The sequence below is a fragment of the Pyrus communis genome, chromosome 16, assembly GCF_963583255.1.
Source record: "Pyrus communis chromosome 16, drPyrComm1.1, whole genome shotgun sequence".
Classification (NCBI taxonomy): Eukaryota; Viridiplantae; Streptophyta; class Magnoliopsida; order Rosales; family Rosaceae; genus Pyrus; species Pyrus communis.
Window position 1 is genome coordinate 9,071,166 of NC_084818.1, and position 18,614 is coordinate 9,089,779.

The 18,614-nt window shown below is 37.9% G+C and overlaps 1 long non-coding RNA gene across 2 annotated transcripts; it reads right to left on the minus strand.

Annotated features, from left to right (window-relative positions):
* Window positions 1-13,242: 13,242 nt before the first annotated feature.
* Window positions 13,243-18,401, minus strand: LOC137721396 (uncharacterized). Of its 2 annotated transcripts, none has more exons than XR_011066635.1 (3): window positions 17,819-18,401; window positions 16,861-16,941; window positions 13,243-13,670 (listed from the first exon to the last, which is right to left on the minus strand). It is a non-coding gene; the product is annotated as an uncharacterized lncRNA (long non-coding RNA). The 2 variants fall into 2 exon arrangements; XR_011066636.1 differs by lacking the exon at window positions 13,243-13,670 and adding an exon at window positions 17,328-17,474 and having other exon boundaries at window positions 16,706-16,941.
* Window positions 18,402-18,614: the final 213 nt, after the last annotated feature.

Genomic DNA, 18,614 nt, shown 5'->3' on the forward strand with positions numbered 1-18,614 from the left:
GAAAGCGCTCTTAGTCAGAGAGACCTAACGCCAAAGCTCCCAGAAGCTCCAGTTGTTGCGAGCAACGAGCAATCTCAGCCACTAATTATTTTCCTCCCATTTTTTCCTTTTTTTTAATTAATTAATTTTTTTTTGAGGCTGCCGAAGCCTCACAGCCTCCCTCCTTCCCACGACGTGCCTCAGGATCACGACACGTGTCGACCACTTAGCGGCTCAGTGCGTCGTAGGCTCCTAGCCCACACATCCTCTTTTTGCTTTTTCTATTTCGCATTTTTTTAATTTTTTTTTTCCCTCTTTAATCCTGGATTCTCATCCACAAACTCATCCTCCTGCTACGTCCGTAAAAGCGCCTCCAGCTGTGCGCTGTGGGCCCCCCGATGACGTAGCGTTTGAAGAGTCGGTAATGGAAACAAAACCGGGCAACGGGTCCGTCGCGGGTTGGGTCCGGATCTTCTTTAGATCTTCTTTGTGAAGATCTCCAAATTCATAAATCGTATCCGTTCATCGTATATTATGCAAATCAAAAATTATTTTAAAATTTTTATTTAAAATAAAATATAAACAACACCTGACGAAATATATGATAAATAGACACGATTCATAAATGTCTGGATCCTACAAAGAGGATTTTGTTAGGGATTTGGTGACTCGTATACAGTACAGACCCTCGAACGCGGGTTTGGGCAAGCTGCCACGTGGACATAGAATGGACCATTCACAGGTTAAGGTTCTCACGGTTCGGATCCTCCACGAGGGTGCGGTTGCCTTTTTTTCGTTTGATGATAAAACGGTCCGTTACATTTTTAGAAAAATTAGGGACGTGCATGTAAACGGAGTTGATCGTGGCCGTTAGATTGCTAGGCCGCCGACATGTTCCCTGCTCTAAATGAGAGAGAAACAAGACAAAGGATCTTGGACAGCCACCGAATTGATACAGTTCTTTGTTCAACCTTTCATCTTAATACAGTACATAAAAAATTACTTTTGGAATAAGATGTTAATCAAACCCCATAAGATTATACAGAAGATGAATTTCCAAATTTCAAACTTGAATATCATGAAACAAAAGCGTCATCTATTGCGACATGATCATTTTCACACTGTTGTATGAAGTTATTAATCCAGGTAAGTCTTGACTAATAATTCGTAAGTTACAAGTTATTTATTAGATAAACAGGATACGGATCTCTGGAACTTGTTTTGGCCATGTTAGTCGCCAACCCAATAGAGTGTCTCATTGTCTTGCCCGGTTTGCTCCAGAGGATCATCCAATAGAGTCGCCAATCCAAATTAAACTTAAATTAAAGTATACCAAGATAAAAATTTGCGTGAAACTTTCTTTTGTGAGAAATTCCTTACATGTTATGATTTTTTCCTTTCATACATGGAAAAAGATTTCATAACTCATATACACTAGTATTTTGTTGACTTGTGCTAATGGGGTAATATAATGTGTAAAATTGCTTTTGTAAATAACATTGTAACAATAATACGAGTCTAGCATTGCTCTCCAATACACGAGGAAAAGCCATGCCACGTGAAGTAAGTCTACGACTTGAACGTAGCAGATTTACCCAAAAAAAATGAGACAAATTTTGTTTTTCTAATATAGTATAGGTCGTTCGTAAAATGAAGATTAAAACCATTGTTTGCGATTGTGAAGAGAGGTCTAAATCGTTTAAGAGAGATATGTTTGAACGTTGAAGAAAGATTGTGTGTGAAGTGGGTAAATAAAATAGGCTAATGGATGTCTCTCGATCCAGGGACATGAGTGTAAAGTGCTCGGTCCACGGACATGAGTGTCTCTCGATCCACTACGAACGTAACCTCGGAAGAAAGAGTTTGTGGATGATGTTCAAAGACGAAAAATAAAAATAATAAACAAAACTAAAAAGAGCATGTGTTGGGGGAAAAACAAACTTAGCCAAAAGAAATGAACTCAGCCACAAACGATTTGACACGTGGCATAATAATCCTAGCAGCCTCAAATAATTTGTTTACTAAAAACAAAAGATAATTCAAAAAGAAATAGTGGTGGACGTACCATAAGAACGGAAAGAGATCCTAGCCGGATCTCACCCCATCAAATCTTAAGAATTAAAAGATTCAGATCATTAAAATTTGATTCAATGTTTAAATAGGAAGATTTTTTTAAAATTGATAATAATTATAACTGTTGGAACAAATTTCAATAGTCTGGATATCCGGATTCTTAGGACTTGATAGGGGAGATCTGGCTAGGATCTCTGTCCCTTAGGAACAAATTGTTACATTCATTGCCCAAAATTTGTACATAATATGTCAATTTCTGGTTGGCTGAAATAAATGTTTCAATTTCCTATTGCTTAATGTTTTTCAAAAATATGTATGATGGATAAAGGATGATCACATTGGAACAAATTTATGTATGAAGAACAATTTAGTATTACGGTTTAGTGATATTTCTCTTCACCTGTAAGCGAGATGTTTTAGGTTCGATTTTCGTCAGAAATGAATTTGAATCACATTATTGATAACCCATTATGAGACTAAACTCATCATCCTCTCATTTAACACAGATAGTATCGTTTATTAAACAGATATATACGTATGAAGAAGAATTAAGAACATTTACCAATCTTTTGAGGCCATTATCCTCTTTCTTAATTTCTTTGTCCTCTCTTATTTACCACTCTCAACTAATACATCGTTCAATATATTTGGTTGAATGATGGATAAATGTTGGAAAAGTTGAAACCAAGAGCTTTTTTTTTTTTTTTTTTTTAATAATTATCTAATTTTTAGTTGTTTTTATATAATTAGTGACAAATTACTTGTAAGAAGAGATGATGAAGGGCAGCGAAGAAAGGTACTTCAATACGGGTTTAATCACAGCCAATGACGAAATTAGGAATTGAAGGACGGGAAAGGGATGAAAAGGTCAAAAGGTCCCAAAAAATATTAGACAACCCAACATTTAAGACATAGTAGACAATATTAAGTTCATAATGATCAATACAAACAAGTAGTAATTGGTGTAGGTGAGGTTTTATGTCATGAAAAGCATAGCATAATAGGCTCATTATCAATACAAGCAAAAAAATCTATTTCAATGTGTCAGATGTGGAGTTTTATCACAAAAGCCTCGATATTAGCTAGAGTGGGGTTGAGATGTTTAAACTCTTATTTTCACAGAGATATAATCGATGTGGGATATTTCAACAAATTATTCTACTAAGTTATAAGGTGTATTTATAAACATCCAATTCTTAGTAAGAGGTCTTAAATTCGAATCTTGTGGATGGTGAATTCGATACCAAATTAGGCTGCCCATTGTGTAATTTTGCCGAACTCCCTCTCCCATTTGTGTAAAAATATTGATGTACTAAAAAATAAAAAATAAACACCCAATTCTTACTGCATCAAATATATACTTACACATGTTGCCATAGTATCTTTCCTTTTTGTAGTTGTAAGAAAAATATTTTGCTGATCATACTCACAGACATAGGTGGTTCTGAGATATGAATAATATTCAAGCATTACACTATTTGTGACAACCCGTCCCTAATTTAACGTTTTTATAAATTTTAAAAGCATGAATTGACGAAAATGCCCTAGAGGCAAGGACTTTGACTTTCGTTAACCCTCGTTTAGAGAAACGTATAACTTATTCTTTTATCGTATTTAAGCCGTACTCGTCACTACGAACGCATAGGCGAAAGCTGTTTATGAGTTCGGATTATAATAGTATAGTTATGGACGTTTGAAGTTGGTTATTTAAAGGTAGTTAAATTATTTGAACTCCCACCTTGTAAGATTGAGAACCAATCAACATATGGGTTAAGGGGACCAATTTGATTTGGAGGAAGGGAGAGTAAGAGCCAATCAGGAAAAGAAAGAAAAGAAAAGAAAAAGAAGTGGCGCCGGGGGGAGGGGGGGAGCTCCCAATCTTCCCGTGGCCTTTCACACGCACCCACACCCATTGTGACCACCCCTATTCCAAGGCCGATTCCGGCCAACTCCGTGGAGTTTTTCGACGCCACCACCTCCATCTTGAAGCTCTCATTCCCCTCTACAAAACCCAACTAAGAACCACCTTGATTAACCACTGTATAAGGTGGTTTGAGACCACGAAAGTCGACGGTTCTCGCGGTGCTCCGGCCACCATTTTCAATTTTCCGGCTAATCGGCAAAGCAATGGCCAATGCCACCACTTGGGCTTTGTAACCCATCATCCCAGGAGAAAATCCCAATCAACCTTAACCTCGTTGGACCACCGTAGACGACGAATTGACGCCGGGAAGCTTTAGGTACCCGTCGGCTTTATGGGCAAAATTGACTATCTTCCGTCCACTTTTGGACTTCGTGGCAAGCGACGATGGTTCGTGATGTCTTGATTTTCATGCTAGGGAGTCATAGCGCTGACCTCAGGTGAGTGGGTCTTTTCCTTTTATCGTATATAGATATGACTGATAATTCCACAAATGCTTTTAAATTGTTCTATGCATTTTATGCCATGTTATATATATATATATATATATATATATATATATATATGTTACAATACTATGGTATGGTTGAGTTTTATATTGCATTATGGTATATCTATATGCATATTATCGGCATATAATTATTGTGAATGCTTTGAAGTACTAAGTTGAACTATGAATGGCTTGATCCCGTTTGAGAGTACGTAGGCAATCTAACAAGACAATTAAATGTAGCCATAAAACAATCCAAATTTAACATGGTACTTGATTTCTTTAAGGAAAGAAGTTATGATGGTTAATAGCGTAAAGATTAACCACGATTTTATTTTGTCCTATTACCGGGTTTAGTTCCGATTAAGAATTTTTGGGACGTTAAAATGGTTATGCCAAATGACACTGCAGATGCCTAGGTAAGTTTCAGGTGAGTACATGTTGATGATGGTGATTGTAGTGTGTATGGTTATGTTTATATGCATTTAGTACTCATTATCCTGCATCTCGGTGTTAGTGCTCCGCCTGAGGATAGGGCCTAGCCTTCGCGTGATCGTTCATCTCCAGTACCACACACTCACCTTGGACCTAAGGTAGGTGCCAACCTATCGTACAGACCACATTAGGTGGTTCCAACTCTTAGGTGACTTGCAATACTTCGCACAGCCTTCACGTGATCGTAGCACTCGAGCTTATTTATTTACACCCAGCCTGTCGTACATACCATGTTAGGTGGTTCCGACTCGTGTGCAAGAATTGGTAGATGAGCTATATAGGCAACTCTGACACTGTCGTACAGGTTGCAATGATATGCAACTCCAACACTGTCGTACAGGTTACCTATGAGTCGTACATATTGCATTAGGCAACTCCTCCTTATGTGCTAACATTGATTGATGAGATATGGATGAGTCGTACGGGTCACTGTAGGTGACTCCGACTTATGTGCTAGCATTTATTGATAAGATATGGATGAGTCGTACAGGTCACTATAGGTGACTCCAACTTATATGCTAGCATTGACTTATTGAGCACATGATTATTTATATTGCTCATGAGATGCTGTGTCGTGGTATGTTTATGGATTTACTGTTGATATACTTTTAGATTAACTTGATTCACATTTTCCCACATCACTATATTATAGCTTCGTCACCATCTTGGTGTCGGCCAACACAACTCGATTTGGAGTCCAAGTGGACTTTCCGGGTCGGGGTGTGTCAGTTTGGTATCAGAACATAAGTTTGGGCAGTATTGCGTCCATTACATGCTTCCATATGCTAGCTTTTCCTAAGTTTTGGACAGTTATGTTGTCTTCACGACATTTTAGAAGATCATTTTGGCAATATCCTTATAATTGAAATAAAGATTTTCCTTGTGGAGGAAAGGTGTAGATTTGAGGCAAGTTGATGGCCTAAGCTAATGTATTGATAACCGTGTATCACTAGAGATTTTGCCAAATAATTCTATCATTATTCTTCCGTCGTTAGTATTGATCCTTTTGAGATTGGAAATCTCAGCTAGTCTTGATTTCTTGATAGCATTTCACGGAAGATCATCTGAGGGATAATTACTTTTGGTCCCTGTTAACACTAATATCTTCAAACATACTTGTGTTCATGCTGGATCTTCAGGAGGAGGATCGACTCTCAATAAAGTCCTTTTTGAAAGTAGATCTTTAGGAAGGTCTTTTTTTTTTCCAGCCTTGGGAATTTTTCGACCAATGCTAATTCTCAGATTTTGCTTTTATAGTTATACTTATTAAATGAGTGAGAATAGGCTTGCGAGTGTAAGTTGTCATATCCCGGGAGTAGTAGAAATCCGAAAAGCAGTCATCAAATCCTCCTAGGATCAATGAACTACTTCGATTGAGCCAAATAAACTAGGATCATGGAAGCTTAGAAACAAGCTTGGTATTAGAATAGTTAGCTCATGGTTATTTTTACCTTATCACCTACCTAGGTAAACGAAACCTCTTCGACTAGCCACCCCTCGATCACTTCCATAGGTAGATAGTAGAATCGAATTACGGGATAACGTCTCACTGTTAGAGTGATTTAAGTGTCGAGGAAACTGTGTGGACCTTTTAGTTCGTGTCGTAGAGTTGGTTAGTAGTATTGTACGTTTTGAGGACGTATACTTTTGGCGTTGTATCCCAATCTTACTGGGATACCACCAATTTGTTAAGTGATGTACATCATTGACCCACTTCCTAGTATTACGCCAATTTTCCTTGCTTCATATCGAACGTTTCTGACGTCATTGAGAAACTTGGTTACAAAGTTTACCAATTAGGAATTTACCCAACCAGGGACTAAACACTTTATCGTAGGAACCTTAAACCTTTCGGCTACAGTGTTTTCCTCACTTACGACCGAGGAAAGTTAAATTAGAGTGGGTTGTTGGAAATGATTAAAGTTTCTAACAATTGAAGTGTTGTCTCATCTTACCCCTATTTTACACCTTTTGTTGACTCTAATCATTTCAAAATCCAATGTGACGTGTTCTTTGGATGTTTCGACTGAGTAGAGGCAACATGATGGAGTTTTGCTTTTATTTCTCAACGGTTAAAACCGTTTGAAACGAACCATCTTATTCATGATCTAAAGTCAACAATCATCATCTTATTTCGGAAGCTAGATGGCACTTCTCTGTGGAGATTTTGGTGATGTATGGTGATTGTCAATTGATGTGACAAGTCAATTCACCTTCCGTTGGTTCAAAAAGACAACATTTTCACTTCTTGGTGTTGGAAGGTCTTCTAGTTAAACTTGGGTTCGTCTCTACCTTACTGCACTTTGTATTGCCTTAAAGTGGAAACATTGTCTAGAAAAACCATTGACGTTTAAAGTGCAATAGTAACTATTAATTACTTAATCACCCAGCAAATGCTCAGTTGAACAAATCTTACCGTGGTGATCGAATATCTCGAAAACTATTGTCGTATTTTGATGTTATGCATCTAGTCCAGTGATCTCTTATTCTAAATTTGATGGACTTGCTTTGGTCCTCAAATTCTCGAGTATTATTCTAGCCTTCTTGACATAGCCACTTTCTCACTAAGTTCGAGGGAACTTCATCATGAATTTGCTTGCTAAAGCGTTGCAGACTATGTTAGCTCGACTACATAACAAGTATGGCACTATTATATCTTATCAGGATGCAGGTTTACAAGTGTTTGGGAAGCCTTCTTGAAGGCCACGTGTAGTAAGTTGTAGTTGACTATATATTTCCCTCAGACTAACAACCAGCCTGAACGGACTATCCAGACTTTCTTGGTGTGTTACGTTTATTTGCTTTATAGTTGTAGTATGATCACATTTGATACTTATCGTCACTAGAAATGCTTGTAACTCTTCACTAAAAATTGTTGGTCCTTGTTGTGACACGATGGAGATTTGGAATGGAGATTCTTTGCTTAGCACTAGCTTGACTGAGGAGTTTTACGAACAAGTGTTCAATTGTGAGAGTTCACATTATAAAAATGTTATCCTATTGTTGTTGTTACCCAAGGAGGGTGAGTGCGTGAGCCTGGTAGAGATTTGACTAGACGTTATTTGTGTATTTCCCAATGGGGGGCATGATGGTAATATTGCACCCTCGGGAATTTGTTACTTACTTAGCATGACAACAGTGAGCTGTTGATATCGTGGGCTGCAGACCGTAATATGAAGAACTTATTCGTTGGATTAGTTAAGAAAGTAAATATGTAGGTTTTTTTTTCTTTTTTATTCTTTTTTTATTTTTACGTTAGTGCATACTTGTGTGTTTGTATTTTACCTATTTATTACTTGGGCTCAACGCAAGGATATTATGTACTTACTTTCGGAGTTCGCAACTTTTGATTGTGTAGTTGAAAATGCTATTTCCAGTTTTAAGTATCAATACTACTACTCTAAACCATATGTTATTACATATGTATTTTCAATGGGACATAAGTACATATATTTTATGCTTCCTTAACTTTGAGTTTTGTGTCACAACTCATTTTCAATTTCAGGGACGAAATTTTCTTAAGAGGAGTAGGTTGTGACAACTCGTCTCTAATTTTACGTTTTTATAAATTTTAAAAGCGTGAATTGACGAAAATGCCCTAGAGGTAAGGATTTTGACTTCCGTTAACCCTCGTTTAGAGAAACGTATAACTTATTCTTTTAGCGTATTTAAGTAATACTCGTCACTACGAACTCATAGGCAAAAGCCGTTTACGAGTCTGAATTATAACAGTATAGTTATGGACGTTTGAAGTTGGTTATTTAAAGGTAGTTAAATTATTTGAACTCCCACCTTGTAGGATTAAGAACCAATCAACGTATGGGTTAAGGGGACCAATCTGATTTGGAGGGAGGGAGAGTGAGAGTCAATCAGGAAAAGAAAGAAAGAAAGAAAAAAAAAACAAAAAGGGGGGGGGGGAGGGATGGGGGTGGGAAAGCTCCTAGCCTTCCCGTGGCCTTTCACACGCACCCACACCCATTGCGACCACCCATTTTCCAAGGTCGATTCCGGCCAACTTTAGTGGAGTTTTTCGACACCACCACCACCATCTTAAAGCTCTCATTCCCCTTTATAAAACCGAACCAAGAACCACCTTGATTAATCACTGTATGAGGCAATTTGAGACCATGAAAGTCGACGGTTCTCGCAGTGCTTCGACCACCATTTTCAATTTTCCGGCGAATCGACAAAGCAATGGCCGATGCCACCACTTGGGCTTTGCAGCCCATCATCCCAAGAGAAAATCCCAACCAACCTTAACCTCGTTGGACCACCGTAGACAATGAATTGACGCCGGGAAGCTTTAGGCACCCGCCGACTTTGTGGACAAAATTGACTATCTTCCGTCCACTTTTGGACTTTGTGGCAGGCGATGATGGTTCGTGATGTCTCGATTTTCGTGCTAGGGAGTCGTATCATAAACCTCAAGTGATTGGGTCTTTTCCTTTTATCGTATATAGATATGACTGATAATTCCACAAATGCTTTTAAATTGTTCTATGCATTTTATGCCATGTTATATATATGTTACAATACTATGGTATGGTTGAGTTTTAGATTGCATTATGGTATATCTATATGCATATTATCAGCATATAATTACTGTGAATGCTTTGAAGTACTAAGTTGAACTACGAATGGATTGATCTCATTTGAGGGTACGTGGGCAGTCTAACAAGACATTTAGATGCAGCCATAAAACAATCCAAATTTAACATGGTACTTGATTACTTTAAGGAAAGAAGTTATGATGGTTAACAACGTAGAGAGTAACCATGATTTTATTTTGGCCTATTACCGGGTTTAGTTCCGATTAAGAATTTTTGGGACGTTAAAGTGGTTATGCCAAATGACGCTGCGGACGCCCAGGTAAGTTTTAGGTGAGTACATGTTGATGATAGTGATTGCAGTGTGTATGGTTATGTTTACATGCATTTAGTGCTCATTATCCTGCACCTCGATGTTAATGCTCCGCCCGAGGACAGGGCCTAGCCTTTGCATGATCGTTCGCCTCCCGCACCACACGCTCATCTTGGATCCAAGGTAGGTGCCAGCCTGTCATATAGACCCCATTAGGTGGTTCCAACTCGTAGGTGACTTGCAATACTTCGCACAGCCTTCACGTTATCGTAGTACTCGAGCGTATTTATTTACACCAAACCTGTCATACATACCATATTAGGTGGTTCCGACTCGTGTGTAGGAATTGGTAGATAAGCTATACAGGCAACTTCGACACTGTCGTACAGGTTGCCTACGAGTCGTACAGATTGCATTAGGCAACTCCGACTTATGTGCTAGCATTGATTGATGAGATATGGATGAGTCGTACAGGTCACTAGAGGTGACTCCAACTTATGTGCTAGCATTGATTGATGCGATATGGATGAGTCGTACAGGTCACTATAGGTGACTCCGACTTATGTGCTAGCATTGATTTTTTGAGCACATGATTATTTATATTGGTCATGAGATGCTGTGTTGTGGTATATTTATGGATTTACTGTTGATATACTTTTATATTTAAATTTATTCACATTTTTCCACATCACTATACTTTATGGCTTCGTCACCCTCTTGGTGTCGGCCAAAACAACTCGATTTGGAGTCCAAGTGGACTTTCTGGATCGGGATGTGTCACTATTCGTAACATGAGCATTGAATCACATTCCAAATAAAGTTCAATCTTCATGTTCAAATCATAGTGACACAATATAAGCTACTATAAAAAACAATTTGCGCGACGAAATAAGATTTATTGCACAAAGTATGATTTTGTCCCTCAAAATCTAGCGAGACGAAATTTTTGTCACGCAAAGCTCGTTACGATAGGGTTTGCATGACAAAAATAAATACTCATCACGCAAAGTTTTTGGTTATTTATTTATTTATTTAATTTAATTAATTTAATACTTTGCACGACGAAATTAATTGTTTGCGAGACAAAATATTTTGTTGCGAAAGGTATTTTATTTTTGTTTTATTATTTCTCTTATTTTAATTTAGTTATAGTAATTGTTTGTGTGACAAAATATTTGGTAGCGCAAGATTTTTTGAATTTTTACTTTTTGAATTTAATTTAATTGTATCTTTATTTTCTTAATTACTTTAATTTAAATTGACATATTCAAAATAAAATTACAGATGAAAAATAATGATCAAATAATCCATAATATATATTATATTAAAAATATACACATAAATTAAGAAAGTACAATAATAAAATTGTAATACAGGTTTAATGTGGTGGTAGTGGTGGGCGATATGGTCCGATAACGTCCTAATCCTCAACTTCCGCCTTCAAAGTCTCGACGATTCCCTACGAACAAAACAAACATGGTCACACAACAAAAAAACAACATAAAATAATACCAAAAAATCGGCATAAGCTCTCCTAAAATTGGCATACGCCAAACTCCGCCCCACACCAAACCCAATTAATTAACTCCAACAACACATATTAATGAAAAAATTAAAATTTGGGGAGAAAATACCTTTTGGCAAGATTGAGAGTGAGTGAGAATGAGAGAGAGGAGTGAGTGTGAGAGAGATGAGAGAGTGAGTGAGAGGGAGAGATAGAGAAAAGAGAGTGAGTGAGAGGGAGAGATAGAGAAAAGAGAGTGAGTGAGAGTGAGAAATAGAGATGAGAGAGAGAAGAAAGACTAAGTGAGAGGAATGAGTGTGAGGGAGCGTCAGATTTGGGGAGAGAGAAAGAGATGAGAGGTAAGAGAATAGAGAAAGACATTGAAAAAATTGTGGAGGAGTTATTTTGGTTTTGAAAACCGTATCACCTTGCGCAACGAAGAATTCGAGTTTGCGCGACGAAATATTCACACCCTGAAAACGTGAACAGCTATTGTCACTTAGTATTACGGTCTAACAGTAATTCTCTTCACATGTAAGTAAGAGGTCTTAGGTTCGATTCTCGTCAAAAACGAATTTGTACCACATTATTACTAGGTCTTTGTGAGGCTTAGCTCTTCTCCATCCATTTAGTGTAAATAATATTTTTTGTTTAAAAAAAATGTGAACAACTATTAGTTAAGGGAACGCTAAATATGGATGAATAGCTATTATCAAAAAAGAAAAAGTGGGTTGTCTAGTCTAAAATAATTTAGTCATACCCTTGAAACGTGACTAAATCCCCTTTTCCCTTCCCCTTCTCTCTCTTACCAGAAAACGCATGAGACTCTCTATCTAGTTTCTAAACCTTGCAAACTCCTTTGCCGCCAGCCCCAGCCTTTGCCTTGGGTGCCAGTGGCTATCCTTGTCCAAGATCCTTGTTCTCCTCTTTCCCTCTTTCTCCTGATCCTCTTCTTTCTTTTCAATTTTCCCCTGAGATTTTTCTCAGTTTCCTTGAGCTTTGTCTCAAAATTTTCCATGAGCTTGTCTCACTTTTGGACTTCATGTCCATCCTCTCCACCCCTCCCTCTCCTTTGGCCGTTCTTTTCCAAATCCAAAACTCCATTTCTCTTCACTTTTCCGCTCTGCCTCCCTTCCTCATAAATCATCCCCACCCCATCCTTTGCTCTGATCTGTAGACTCTGGACCGAATATGATTGCCAACCTTATTTCCCTTCCTCACTAGCCCCCCCCCCCCCCCCCCCCCCCCAAAACGGCTTGCCGGATTTCCATCGAGGCCAAGTGTACTGAGACTTTGACCAAAGTAAGGGTATTTTACATACCCCCTTAGCCTTACCTTCTATCCATGTGTTACTATGTTTGTACGTATTTGCTAGGATTCGTGAATGGAATTTGGATTTGATGACTATCTTTTGGATCTGCATCTTCAGTGAAGAAATTTGGATGTGGTGTGCTTCTTAGTGTGCGTTTGGTATTTTTGGGCTGCGATGTTTTGTTCGTTTTCACCACTCAGTCGTTTTCTCTAGTGTTGCTACTTCGGTAACTACTAGCAAGACTTCCATGGTGGTGACGATGGCAAACGCTGCTTTCTACTGTCGAAAATTAGGGATTTTGGTTCCCGTTTTAGTTTATTTACTAGCAATTGAGCCCGCGTGATGCCGCGGGTTTTAAAATTGTGTTAAACGTGTGAAATATATTAAAATCTATTTACATCCATATCAAAATTTATTTTCATATTTAAGTTCAATAAGAAACAAAAGATGAGAGATTAGATGTCAAATGAATCCATTGTGATGCTTATCAAATACCCTACACTACAAATTCTTATTAGTAAAGAACCATATGAGAAAGTGATATTAGTAGTGTCCCAAATCTTTGTGAAAAACCATAAAATGGTCACTTCCAAGAATAGGTTTTCCAAATACCCCACATGATATGAAAAAGTGAATTTGTCCCAAAGCTTTGTAAAAACTATAAAAAGATCTCTTCCAAGGACATGAATTATATCACTCACAATTGCTACAATTTTATTCAAATACAAACATTTATAATGCTTCCAGATTCAATTATCCAGAGGCCAAATATTGGGAACTTTCTAATTATAAGTTCATTGGACATAATATCCCAACTATAGGCATAGGGAGATTCGAAATCACACGGGTATGAAAAGAGAAGCAAAAGAAAAAGCAAAAGCAGGAGAGTCCACTCACCCTAGGTGAATATGCTCGTCTACGTTTCCAAAAATTAATCCGTCACAGCTGCTAAATCCTTTTCAACTCTGTGCAAAAAAAATCTCTTTCTTATGTTTACTTGAAGTGCTGATTTCAAATCGGTGATGCCTTTCTCACCCTGTTAACATTTAACAATTGCAATCAGTAAAATTTTATTGATAATGGAAAAGAGAAGGGTAAGTAATAAGCAAAGTAGACAGACGCAATAGAGCAACGCACAGAGAGAGATAGAGAGACTTAATGGTTTTATATGAAACTTGAATTCCTTTTAACTCTTAGCCTTCTAATAGTTGCAAGCAAAATTGAGGTTCACATGCTATGAACGTGCTATTGAGGTTTCATATAGAAAAGGTCAGTTGTTTCTTATTTTCTATACTATTATTGAATTTTGAAAGTCTGAACAGTCGGGTTTTCTGGTTGCTTCATTAGATTTTGAAAAAAAAAAAAAGGTACAAAAATATAAAGTGCAATGAAGATAAACCACAAATCTTAATTACCAAGGACTAAAATACGCATAAAAGCATTTGGAGTCAGGAAACGTCCATGGAAGAGAATGCGTGTGTGTTCTATCACTCTTTGTTCATGTTTACCTCAACCACAACCAAAATTTGATTTTTCAAACCCAATTTGATCAATTAAATGGCTTTGCTTATTGGTATCCTCGAAAGATATCATCAAAACTGTGACAGCCCGCCCCGAATTATTTTTATCGACAGTGTGAAATGTCTATTTTGCCCTTGAATGTGTTGGTGGTGGTCTATGTTATTGGGCTAAGGATTTGGACCAATTAAAATCTTTCCTAAGTGTCTGGACCCATTTAGGACTTAAGCTTTTGTTTGTTTTGGTTGGTAGCCCAAACTAGGACCACACACACACACACACCCACCCTTGGTGGTGGTCTATGTTATTGGGCTAAGGATTTGGACCAATTAAAATCTTTCCTAAGTGTCTGGACCCATTTAGGACTTAAGCTTTTGTTTGTTTTGGTTGGTAGCCCAAACTAGGACCACACACACACACACACACACTCACCCTTAACCCGTGTACCTTCTTCTCTTCTCCCTTTCAAATTTTTTGCAAATTTTATACAATTGTACAGATAAACCTTGGACCAATCATTTCATGCATGGATCGAAGATTTGAAGGTTGATTTTGGACTCCTAGCAAGCCTAGAAACTCATCCATATCCTTGGTTGGACGTGAAGCCTTCAAAAACCCGAGAACCAAGAATTCCTTATTTGGTGCACTATTCATGCAGTCATGATCGTGGACTTTTTAGTGAGTTTTAAGGTTCTAGGAAACTTTAGGACGTCTTCACGAAGCTTGGGGAGTAATTTTGAAGTGTTTTGGACGTCGGGAAGCTCGAGTTCATCGAGTCACAGTAGTGGGTAGTGGTTGGATTATCGTGGGTTTTTCTGGCGAAATCCTGTTGGATTTAAGTCCTAAAAGTGGTAAGGTTGTGTTCTACTCATTGTAACCTTCATTTTGGTACAAATTTCATGAATTTTGCTTGAAAAATAAGAATATATGACGATTAGAAGTTTTTCCAGTTTCTGGCGACGCAGACGGTGACTAGCGGCAGCTCCGATGAGGATCATCGGAGAAGACGAAGAATATTACGTCCACTTTGATGGAATATACAAACGACGTCAGGTATATATAATGGTATATTCCATTTTTAGACGGAATATTCCCTAACGTCGTTAGGGTTACCGTACATGTGCCAAGCACATGCCTGCGCGTGACCGGCGCGTCTGACCGTGCCCTTGCCGGCGCGTGGGTGGTCCAAAAATTATTTTAAAAATATGGGGATGTTCATGGTGTTGAGTAGATCACGTTGGTATATTCAAACACCCCTTTTGAGCAATGTATGAGAAGTTATTAGCTAGTTTTATTTATGTGCTTTAAATTAACGTTTATATAGTTGTTTCGCATATAGGTGAGACCTATCCTCAGGATGAGTGCAGTCAATCAAGGCTTAGGGGCTACGACCCTTCCACATACCAGTGAGTGGGCTTTTGGTTTTTTGTATATACCTATATACTTGAGATTTTTCCCAGAAAATCGATTTAAATGAAATTATGTTTGAAATGCCATGCCTATTGATTTATGCTTAGACTATGAATTTGTATGATATGTGCATATTGTGATTTGATGTGGTGGACGCTCAGGTAAGTACTAGGTGAGTTATAGATTGTTTATGTGAATTGATGATTATGTGAGATGTGTTGAGAGCTCATAAACTTGCACCCCGGTGTTAGTGCTCTTGCCCAGAGTTAGGGCAGAGTCCTTCACGTGATGTTCACCTCCTGCACCATATGCTCACCTTGATCCAAGTTAGGTGCATAATCCTGTCGTACAGACCACTATAGGTGGTTCCGACTCGTAGGTGACCCGCGATTATTCGCATAGTCTTCACGTGATCGTAGCACTTGAGCATATTTATTTACACCCACTCCTGTCATACATACCACTTTAGGTGGTTCTGACTCGTGTGCAAGTATATTTGTTGAGATGTGGATTTGAGCCGTACAGGTCACGTTAGGTGACTCCGGCTGACATATCATTTGCATTGATTTATATCACCTGACTTACATATTTTTATGCTGAGATATTCAACATGGCATATTGTAAATTTTGCTATTTTGAGCATGGTTGTGGTATAGATATGTATTCTATTTTCTGGAAAATTATACAAGTTTTACGCATAGAGGTTACAATGTTTGATAAATGAAATGATTTTGCAAAACTTTGTTTTTGCCCACTCACACTTTCTGGTTACGAGTGCTTTTTGGTGGCTTGCGAGGAATCCACGGCAGCTCTGACAGATTATCACCATTTTAGGATTACCTTTGGTGTTGTATAATTAGTATTTGTCCTACTGGATTGCACCTAGGCTACTTATGCTCTGGTTGTGAATTCACACTTATTTTCGTCTTGCACCTTATCTTATTTAGTGCTCTAGTTAGTTTGGTTTTTATTTATTCGCATTTCTTATATTATTATTGCTTCTGCACTGTGCACATGGCTACGTCACCCTCATGTGACGGCCAATATGCCTTGATTTCGGTTGGGGTGTGTCAAAAACCATCCCCATTATCAGAGAAATTAAAGAGGTAAAATCCACTGACTAATGATTAAAGCATGGAATGTATGAAAACAACTAAAATTATTGACAAAAGATACAACAAAGATAAAAGAACTCTTTTGATGGAAAACAAAACCCAATACATAGTGAATGACGATAAACACGTTACATAATAAAAGAAAACTACCTCAAAAACCATCCATCCATCCGCCACAAATACATCTAAAGAGTAGCCATCGGTTGTCGAGAAGACATGTGCTTCACAGATGTTAAGTCCTAAATCCGAAAGCAAGGAAGAAAGCTACAGAAAATGACTTAAGTTAGAATGATGCGACCATAGTATGGTTCTATGTACTTCTGCAGTTATCTTGGATCCTACAACATAAACAATGCATATAATATATGTATCAAATGCACTGAATAGTCTACAGCTACCCTTAAATTCATTTTCCACTTATCTCAAAATTTAAAGGCTATAGATTTATAACTTTATATTAAACGAAAGAAATTATAATGACAAAGAACTCTTCCAATATGTCTTCTGACAATTATATTTAATACCCATTGAATCAAGTAAGCCTTGTTAATACCCTTTTGGAGTTTGATTTACCAGTTCTTTAATAATGCAAACAAAACTACATGGTTCTACAGACACAATCATATAACAAAAGTCTCGTGGTACATTACTCTGAAGTGGCTAGAGCTGAATGCAAAACATCTTCTAGATAGTTCTCCGCAGCAGATATTGCCTTTTCTTGTCCTCAATTGCTAAAGCATCCAAAGCTTTATCCAGCACGAATACATATCTCATAAACCTCCCAATCTTTCTAGGACCTAAATAAAATTTGACCAATTAACCAAAGTAGTAAACTACCGAATGCTCAAAGTATCATGAACATACTTTGTCTTCTCTAATTCCTTTTTGTGTTCAACCAATTCAACCAGCACCCCGTGGCTAATCTCTGGGTTGTAGTCCATGCAACCAAGTTCTGTACATCACATTCAAAAGCCCCCTCCCCCCAACAAACCCAGAACATTAATGAAAAAAAATTTAATCCTTAAATTCAATTAGACAAAATCATGAAATTTTTTCTAAAGCCTAATTTTATTAAATCACAAATTCGAAGCAGATTTTAACATGCAATACAGCCATAAGATAAGAATCCTTTTAGACTAACCTCGATGGTGGGCGTCACCGGAATCGTCGGAAAACTCGAATCCAATGTTGATGTGAAATTCAACATGCAAGGGTGAAGAAGAGGAATTTCAACTGGAAAAATCTGGAGCACAATGGCTGCTTGGTGAGGAGAAGTCGCTCCAGAAGGTTTTCGAATGGAGTTCGGTGATGGGGAACTCTGAGTATCATTGGTTTCAGATGATCAGTGAAGGGGAGGAAATTGAGAGCGAGGGAGGGCTAGTTCGAAAGGGACAAAAATCCCAACACTCAAAAGCTAAAAAAACCCAGAAATCTCTAAAAAACCCACAAATTCAAAACCACAAAATCCAATCACCAAGATCGTTTAACATGAATCACGGCCATCCAAACACAAACTGTAGTTCATAACTATTGTACAGAGTAGAACTCTTACTTGCAGATCCATCGCGTCCTTGCGACTGCCAATACTGATCACTCGCAAACGATAGGATCGGAATCGAAACAAAAGAGATAGAGAGATGGAAAAAGGCAAACATAGACGAAGAGAGAGAGGAGAAAAGCAGAGGAAAGGGAAAATGAAAGATGCTAAACACGCAAAGTGAAAATGAAAGATGCTAAACACGCAAAGTGAAAATGAAAGGTAAAGCAAGCAACCCAGTCGAAAGAGAGAACCCAACGATGATCAACGCATGGATCAAATGGGCAAAACTGACTTTTTGACTGTAGAAAAGTGAAAACAGCACGGCAAGCAAAGAAGAAATCATGGGCATTTCCGTCTTGACAATATTAATGAACAGTGCCGTTCCCAACCCAGTTTT